Below are 8,945 nucleotides of genomic sequence, written 5' to 3' on the forward strand. Positions count from 1 at the left end.
GAAGAAAGCTACTTCATGACCGTGACCCAACAGCAGGATAGCATCAGACCCTGGATTTCACTAGCTGTGCAGCCAGCTATGCCAGGACCAAACCCCTTCCCCCAGCAGCCTTTACACAAGGCAGGGCCTGGCAACCAACAAGACCAGGGGCCAGCCACACCTACCAGTGTGCCCACAGTAGTCAGTGCACCACAAAAAAAGGACCCAAGTAGCACACATAGAAGGCACCCTTAGAGCATATAGCTCTGGTCCCCAGATGAGGGTGTGCTATTGGGCCCCACAGAACATCTCCTGCATAAGGTTGCTTCTCCAAGATTGGAAAACATGACCAACTTACCAAATAGATAGAAATAAAAACAGTGAATTAGGCAAAATGAGACAACAGAGAAATATGTTCCAAATGAAGGAACAAGATAAAACCCCAGAAGAAAAGCTAAGTGAAGTGGAGATAAACAATCTACCCAATAAAGAGTTCAAGGTAATAGTCATAAAGATGCTCCAAAAACTCAGGAGAAGAATGGATGAACAGAATGAAAAGCTTAACAAAGAGTTACAAAATATAAAGAAGAACCAAACAAATCTGAGGAATACAATAACTGAAATAAAAAATACATTAGAAGGATTCAACAGTAGATTAGATGATACAGAGGAATGATCAGTGAGCTGGAAGACAGTAGTGGAAATTACTGAAGTTGAACAGAAAAAAGAATAAAAGGAGATGAGGACAGCTTAAGAGACTTCTATGACAACATCAAGCATACTAACATTTCATTATGGGGGTCCCAGACAGAAGAGAGAGAGAGAGAGAAAGGGTCAGAGCACATATTTGAAGACATTAATAGTTGAAAAATTCCCTAACCTGAAAAAGAAAACAGACGTCCAGGTCCAGGAAGAACATAAAGTCCCAAACAGTATCAACCCAAAGAAGACCACACCAAGAAACATTGTAATTAAAATGGCAAAAATTAAAGATAAAGAGAGAATATTAAAAGCAGCAAGGGAAAAGTCACAGTTATATACAAAGGAACTCCCATAAGTCTATCAGCTGACTTTTCAGCAGAAACTCTGCAGACCAGAAGGGGGTAGGAAAATGTATTTAGAGTGCTGAAAGGGGAAAACCTACAACCAAGAATATTCTATCCAGCAAGGCTTCCATTCCAATTTGATGGAATGATGGAAAGTTTTACAGATAAGCAAAGACTAAAAGAGTTCAGCACCACTAAACCAGCTTTACAATAAACGTTAAAAGGGACTTACCTAAGCGAAAAAGGCCACAAATAGAAATATGAAAATTATGAAAGGAAAAATATCATTGGTAAAGATTTTTGTAAAGTTGGTAAAATATACAGGAAAGGTAGTAGATCAACCACATATACAACTAGCAGGAAGTTTTTTAAAAAAAGAAATAGTAAAATCATCTATATCCACAATAAGTAGTTAAAGGATACATGAAACAAAAAGATGTAAATTATGATGTCAAAAACAGTAAATGCTGCAGAAGGAGTAAAAATGCAGGGTTGTTAAAATACATTTCAACTTAAGAAATCAGCAACTTAAAATAATCAAGTATATAAATATCTATATCTCTGTGTATAGATATATCTATATATCATGTCTATGTTTATATATAAACCTCATGGTAACAACAAAGCAAAAATGTATAATAGATACATACACACAAAAGAGAAAGGAATCCAAATGTAACACTAAAGATAAAAAAAACACACACACACAAGGGAAGAGAACAGAAGAAGAATGGAACAAAAAAGAATTACAAAATTAATCCCCAGGAGCAGCTTCAAGATGGTGGAAGAGTAAGATGTGGAGATCACCTTCCTCCCCACAAATACATCAGAAATACATCTACATGTGGAACAACTCCTACAGAACACCTACTGAATGCTGGCAGAAGACCTCAGACCTCCCAAAAGGCAAGAAACTACCCACATACCTGGGTAGGGCAAAAGAAAAAAGAAAAAACAGAGACAAAAGAATAGGGATGGGACCTGCACCAGTGAGAGGGAGCTGTGAAGGAGGAAAGGTTTCCACACACTAGGAAGCCCCTTCACTGGTGGAGACTGCGGGTGGCAGAGGGGGGAGCTTTGAAGCCACGGAGGACAGCGCAGCCACGGGGGTGCAGAGGGCAAAGCGGAGAGATTCCCGCACAGAGGATCGGTGCCGACCAGCACTCACCAGCCCTAGAGGCTTGTCTGCTCACCCGCTGGGGCGGGCGGGTCTGGGAGCTGAGGTTCGGGCTTCGAAGGTCAGATCCCAGGGAGAGGACTGGTGTTGGCAGCGTGAACACAGCCTGAAGAGGTTAGTGCACCACAGCTAGCTGGGAGGGAGTCCGGGAGAAAGTCTGGAGCTGCCGAAGAGGCAAGAGACTTTTTCTTCCCTCTTTGTTTCCTGGTGTGTGAGGAGAGGGGATAAGAGCACTGCTTAAAGGAGCTCCAGACACGGGCGCAAGCTGCAGCTATCAGCGTGGACCTCAGATACAGGCATGAGATGCTAAGGCTGCTGCTGCCACCACCAAGAAGCCTGTGTGCGAGCACAGGTCACTCTCCACACCTCCCCTCCTGGGAACCTGTGCAGCCTGCCACGGCCAGGGTCCCGTGATCCAGGGACAACTTCCCCAGGAGAACACATGGTATGCCTCAGGCTGGTGCAACCTCAGGTTGGCCTTTGCCGCCGCAGGCTCACCCCGCACACCATACCCCTCCCTCCCCACAGCCTGAGTGAGCCAGAGCCCCCAAAGCAGCTGCTCCTTTAACCCCGTTCTGAGTGAAGAAGTGATGCCCTCAGGCGACCTACACACACAGGCAGGGCCAAATCCAAAGCTGAATCCCAGGAGCTGTGCGAACAAAGAAGAGAAAGAGAAATCTGTCCCAGGAGCCTCAGGAGCAGCGGATTAAATCTCCACAGTCAACTTGGTGTACCCTGCATCTGTGGAATACCTGAATAGACAACGAATCATCCCAAATTGAGGAGGTGGACTTTGAGAGCAATGATATATATATATTTTTTTCCCTTTTTCTCTTTCTGTGAGTGTGTATGTGTATGCTTGTGTGTGATTTTGTCTGTATAGCTTTACTTTTACCATTTGTCCTAGGGTTCTGTCTGTCCGTTATTTTTTCTTTTTCTTTTTTCTTTTTTTAGTATAGTTTTCAGCACTTGTTATCATTGGTGGATTTATTTTTTGGTTTGGTTGTTCTTTCTTTCTTCCGTTTTTTTAATGACTTAAAAAATTTTTTTTAATAATTATTTTTTGTTTTTTATTTTATTTTATTTTATTTTATCATTTTATTTCTTTCATTCTATTTTTCTCCCTTTTATTCTGAGCTGAGTGGATGAAAGGCTCTTGATGCTCCAGCCAGATGTCAGGGCTGTGCCTCTGAGGTGGGAGAGCCAAGTTCAGGACACTGGTCCACCAGGGACCTCTCAACTCCACGTAATATCAAACAGTGTAAATCTCCCAGAGATCTGCATCTCAATGCCAAGACCCAGCTCCACTCAACAACCAGCAAGCTACAGTACTGGACACCTGATGCCAAACAACTAGCAACACAGGAACACAACTCCACACATTAGCAGAGAGGCTGCCTAAAATCATAATAAGGTCACAGACACCCCAAAACACACCACCAGATGTGGACCTGCTCACCAGAAACACAAGATCCAGCCTCATCCACCAGAACACAGGTACTAGTCCCCTCCACCAGGAAGCCTACACAACCCACTGAACAAAACTTAGCCCCTGCGGGCAGGCACCTAAAACAATGGGAACTACAAACCTGCAGCCTGAGAAAAGGAGACCACAAACACAGTAAGTTAAGCAAAATGAGAAGACAGAGAAACACACAACAGATGAAGGAGCAAGGTAAAAACTCACCAGACCTAACAAATGAAGAGAAAATAGGCAGTCTACCCAAAAAATCATTCAGAATAATGATAGAAAAGATGATCCAAAATCTTGGAAATAGAATGGAGAAAATACAAGAAACGTTTAACAAGGACCTAGAAGAACTAAAAGAGCAAACAAACACTGATGAACAACACAATAAATGTAATTAAACATTCTCTAGAAGGGCTCAATAGCAGAATAACTGAGGCAGAAGAACAGATAAGTGACTTGGAAGATAAAATAGTGGAAATAACTACTCCAGAGCAGAATAAAGAAAAAAGAATGAAAAGAATTGAGTACAGTCTTAGAGATCCCTGGGACAACATTAAATGCAACAATATTCGAATTATAGGAGTCCCAGAGAAGAAGAGAAAAAGAAAATGAATGAGAAAATATTTGAAGAGATTATAGTTGAAAACTTCCCTAATATGGGAAAGGAAATAGTCAATCAAGTCCAGGAAGTGCAGAGAGTCCCATACAGGATAAATCCAAGGAGACACATGCCAGGACACATATTAATCAAACTATCAAAAATTAAATACAAAGAAAAATATTAAAAGCAGCAAGGGAAAAACAACAATTAACATACAAGGGAATCCCCATAAGGTTAACAGCTGAACTTTCAGAAGAAACTCTGCAAGCCAGAAGGGAGTGGCAGGACATATTTAAAGTGATGAAAGGGAAAAACCTACAACCAAGATTACTCTACCCAGCAAGGATCTCATTCAGATTTGACAGAGAAATTAAAACATTTACAGACAAGCAAAAGCTAAGAGAATTCAGCACCACCAAACCAGCTTTACAACAAAAGCTAAACGAACTTCTCTAGGCAGGAAACACAAGAGAAGGAAAAGACCTACAAAAACAAAACAATTAAGAAAACTGTAATAGGAACATACATATAGATAATTACCTTAAATGTAAATGTATTGGATGCTCTCACCAAAAGACACAGGCTGGCTGAATGGATACAAAAACAAGACCCATATATATGCTGTCTACAAGAGACCCACTTCAGACCTAGGGACACATACAGACTGAAAGTGAGGGGATGGAAAAAGTTTTTCCATGCAAAAGGACATCAAAAGAAAGCTGGAGTAGCACTTCTCATATCAGACAAAATAGACTTTAAATTAAACATTATTACAAGAGACAAAGAAGGACACTACATAATGATCAAGGGATCAATCTAAGAAGAAGATATAACAATTGTAAATATTTATGCACCCAACATAGGAGCACCTCAATACATAAGGCAAATACTAAGAGCCATAAAAGGGGAAATCGACAGTAATACAATCACAGTAGGGGACTTTAACGCCCCACTTTCACCAATGGAGGGATCATCCAAAATGAAAATAAATAAGGAAACACAAGCTTTAAATGATACATTAAACAAGATGGACTTAATTGATATTTATAGGACATTCCATCCAAAAACAACAGAATACACTTTCTTCTCAAGTGCTCATGGAACATTCTCCAGGATAGATCATATCTTGGGTCACAAGTCAAGCCTTGGTAAATTTAAGAAAATTAAAATCATATCAAGTATCGTTTCCGACCACAACGCTATGAGACTAGATATCAATTACAGGAAAAAAATCTGTAAAAAATACAAACGCATGGAGGCCAAACAATACACTACTAAATAACCAAGAGATCACTGAAGAAATCAAAGTGGAAATCAAAATATACTTAGAAACAAATGACAATGAAAGCTAGATGACCCAAAAGCTATGGGAAGTAGCAAAAGCAGTTCTGAGGGAAGTTTACAGCAATACAATCCTACGTTAAGAAACATGAAACATCTCAAATAAACAACCTAACCTTACACCTAAAGCAATTAGAGAAAGAAGAACAAAAAATCCCCAAAATTAGCAGAAAGAAAGAAATTATAAAGATCAGATCAGAAATAAATGAAAAAGAAATGAAGGAAACGATAGCAAAGATCAATAAAACTAAAAGCTGGTTCTTTGAGACGATAAACAAAATTGATAAACCATTAACCAGAATCATCAAAAAAAGGGAGAAGACTCAAGCCAATAGAATTAGAAATGAAAAAGGAGAAGTAACAACTGACACTGCAGAAATACAAAGGATCATGAGAGAGTACTACAAGCAACTATATGCCAATAAAATGGACAACCTGGAGGAAATGGACAAATTCTTAGAAATGCACAACCTTCCGAGACTGAACCAGGAAGAAATAGAAAATATGAACAGACCAATCACAAGCACTGAAATTGAGACTGTGATTAAAAATCTGCCAACAAACAAAAGCCCAGGACCTGATGGCTTCACAGGCGAATTCTACCAAACATTTAGAGAAGAGCTAACACCTATCCTTCTCAAACTTTTCCCAAATATAGCAGAGGGAGGAACACTCCCAAACTCATTCTACGAGGCCACCATCACCCTGATACCAAAACCAGACAAAGATGTCACACACAAAACAAACTACAGACCAATATCACTGATGAACATAGATGCAAAAATCCTCAACAAAATACTAGGAAACAGAATCCAACAGCACATTAAAAGGATCATACACCATGATCAAGTGGGGTTTATCCGAGGAATGCAAGGATTCTTCAACATACACAAATCAATCAAGGTGATACACCATATTAACAAATTGAAGGAGAAAAACCATATGTTCATCTCAATAGATGCAGAGAAAGCTTTCAACAAAATCCAACACCCACTTATGATAAAAACCCTCCAGAAAGTAGGCATACTGGGAACTTACCTGAACATAATAAACACCATATATGACAAACCCACAGCCAACATCATCCTCAATGGTGAAAAACTGAAACCATTTACACTAAGATCAGGAACAACACAAGGTTGGCCACTCTCACCACTATTATCCAACATAGTTTTGGAAGTTTTAGCCACGGCAATCAGAGAAGAAAAAGAAATAAAAGGAATACAAATCAGAAAAGAAGAAGTAAAACTGTCACTGTTTGCAGATGAAATGATACTATACATAGAGAATCCTAAAGATGCTACCAGATAACTAGTAGAGCTAATCAATGAATTTGGTAAAGTAGCAGGATACAAAATTAATGCACAGATATCTCTTGCATTCCTATACACTAATGATGAAAAATCTGAAATTGAAATTAAGAAAACACTCCCATTTACCACTGCAACAAAAAGAATAAAATACCTAGGAATAAACCTACCTAAGGAGACAAAACACCTGTATGCAGAAAATTATAAGATACTAATGAAAGAAATTAAAGATGATACAAATAGATGAAGAGATACACCCTGTTCTTGGATTGGAAGAATCAACTTTGTGAAAATGACTATACTACCCAAAGCAATCTACAGATTCAATGCAATCCCTATCAAACTACCACTGGCATTTTTCAGAGACTTAGAACAAAAAATTTCACAGTTTGTATGGAAACACAAAAGACCCCGAATAGCCGAAACACTCTTGAGAAAGAAAAATGTAGAAGGATGAATCAGGCTCCCTGACTTCAGACTATACTACAAAGCTACAGTAATCAAGACAATATGGTACTGGCACAAAAACAGAAACATAGGTCAATGGAACAAGATAGAAGGACCAGAGATAAACCCACGCACCTATGGTCAAGTAATATGTGACAAAGGAGGCAAGGATATACAACGGAGAAAAGACAGTCTCTTCAATAAGTGGTGCTGGGAAAACTGGACAGCTACATGTAAAAGAATGAAATTAGAACACTCCGTAACACCACACAAAAAAATAAAATCAAATTGGATTAGAGACCTAAATGTAAGACCTGACACTATAAAACTCTTAGAGGAAAACATAGGAGAACACTCTTTGACATAAATCACAGCAAGATCTTTTTTGGTCCACCTCCTAGAGTAATGGAAATAAAAACAAAAATAAACAAATGGGACCTAATGAAACTTAAACGCTTTTGCACAGCAAAGGAAACCATAAACAAGACAAAAAGACAACCCTCAGAATGGGAGAAAATATTTGCAAATGAATAAACGGACAAAGGATTAAACTCCAAAATATGTAAACAGCTCATGCAGCTCAATATTAAAGAAACAGAAAACCCAATCCAAAAATGGGCAGAAGACCTAAATAGACATTTCTCCAAAGAAGACATACAGATGGCCAAGAAGCACATGAAAAGCTGCTCAACATCACTAAGTATTAAAGAAATACAAATCAAAACTACAATGAGGTATCACCTCACACCAGTTAGAATGGGCATCATCAGAGAATCTACAAACAACAAATGCTGGAGATGGTGTGGAGAAAAGGGATCCCTCTTGCACTGTTGGTGGGAATGTAAATTGATACAGCCACTATTGAGAACAGTATGGAGGTTCCTTAAAAACCTAAAAATAGAATTACCATATGATTCAGCAATCCCACTACTGGGCATATACCCAGAGAAAACAATAATTCAAAAAGACACATACACCCCAATGTTCATTGCAGCACTATTTACAATAGCCAGGTCATGGAAGCAACCTAAATGCCCATCAACAGATGAACGGATAAAGAAGATGTTGTACCTATATACAATGGAATATTACTCAGCCATAAAAAGGAACGAAATTGAGTCATTTGTTGAGACGTGGATGGATCTAGAGATTGTCATACAGAGTGAAGTAAGTCAGAAAGAGAAAAACAAATATCATACATTATCGCATGTATGTGGAACCTAGAAAAATCGTACAGATGAACTGGTTTACAGGGCAGAAGTTGAGACACAGATGTAGAGAACAAACGTATGGACACCAAGGGGGGAAAGTTGAGGGAGGGTGGAGATGGTGGTGTGCTGAATTGGGCGATTGGGATTGACATGTATACACTGATGTGTATAAAATTGATGACTAATAAGAACGTGCTGTATAATAAAATAAATAAAATAAAATTCAAAAAAAAAGTATATACAATGGAGAAAATACAGCCTCTTCAATAAGTGGTGCTGGGAAAACTGGACAGCTACATGTAAAAGAATGAAATTAGAACACTCCCGAACACCATACAGAAAAATAAAATCAAAATGGATTA

Source organism: Balaenoptera acutorostrata, chromosome 3 (genome assembly GCF_949987535.1).
Source record: "Balaenoptera acutorostrata chromosome 3, mBalAcu1.1, whole genome shotgun sequence".
Classification (NCBI taxonomy): domain Eukaryota; kingdom Metazoa; phylum Chordata; class Mammalia; order Artiodactyla; family Balaenopteridae; genus Balaenoptera; species Balaenoptera acutorostrata.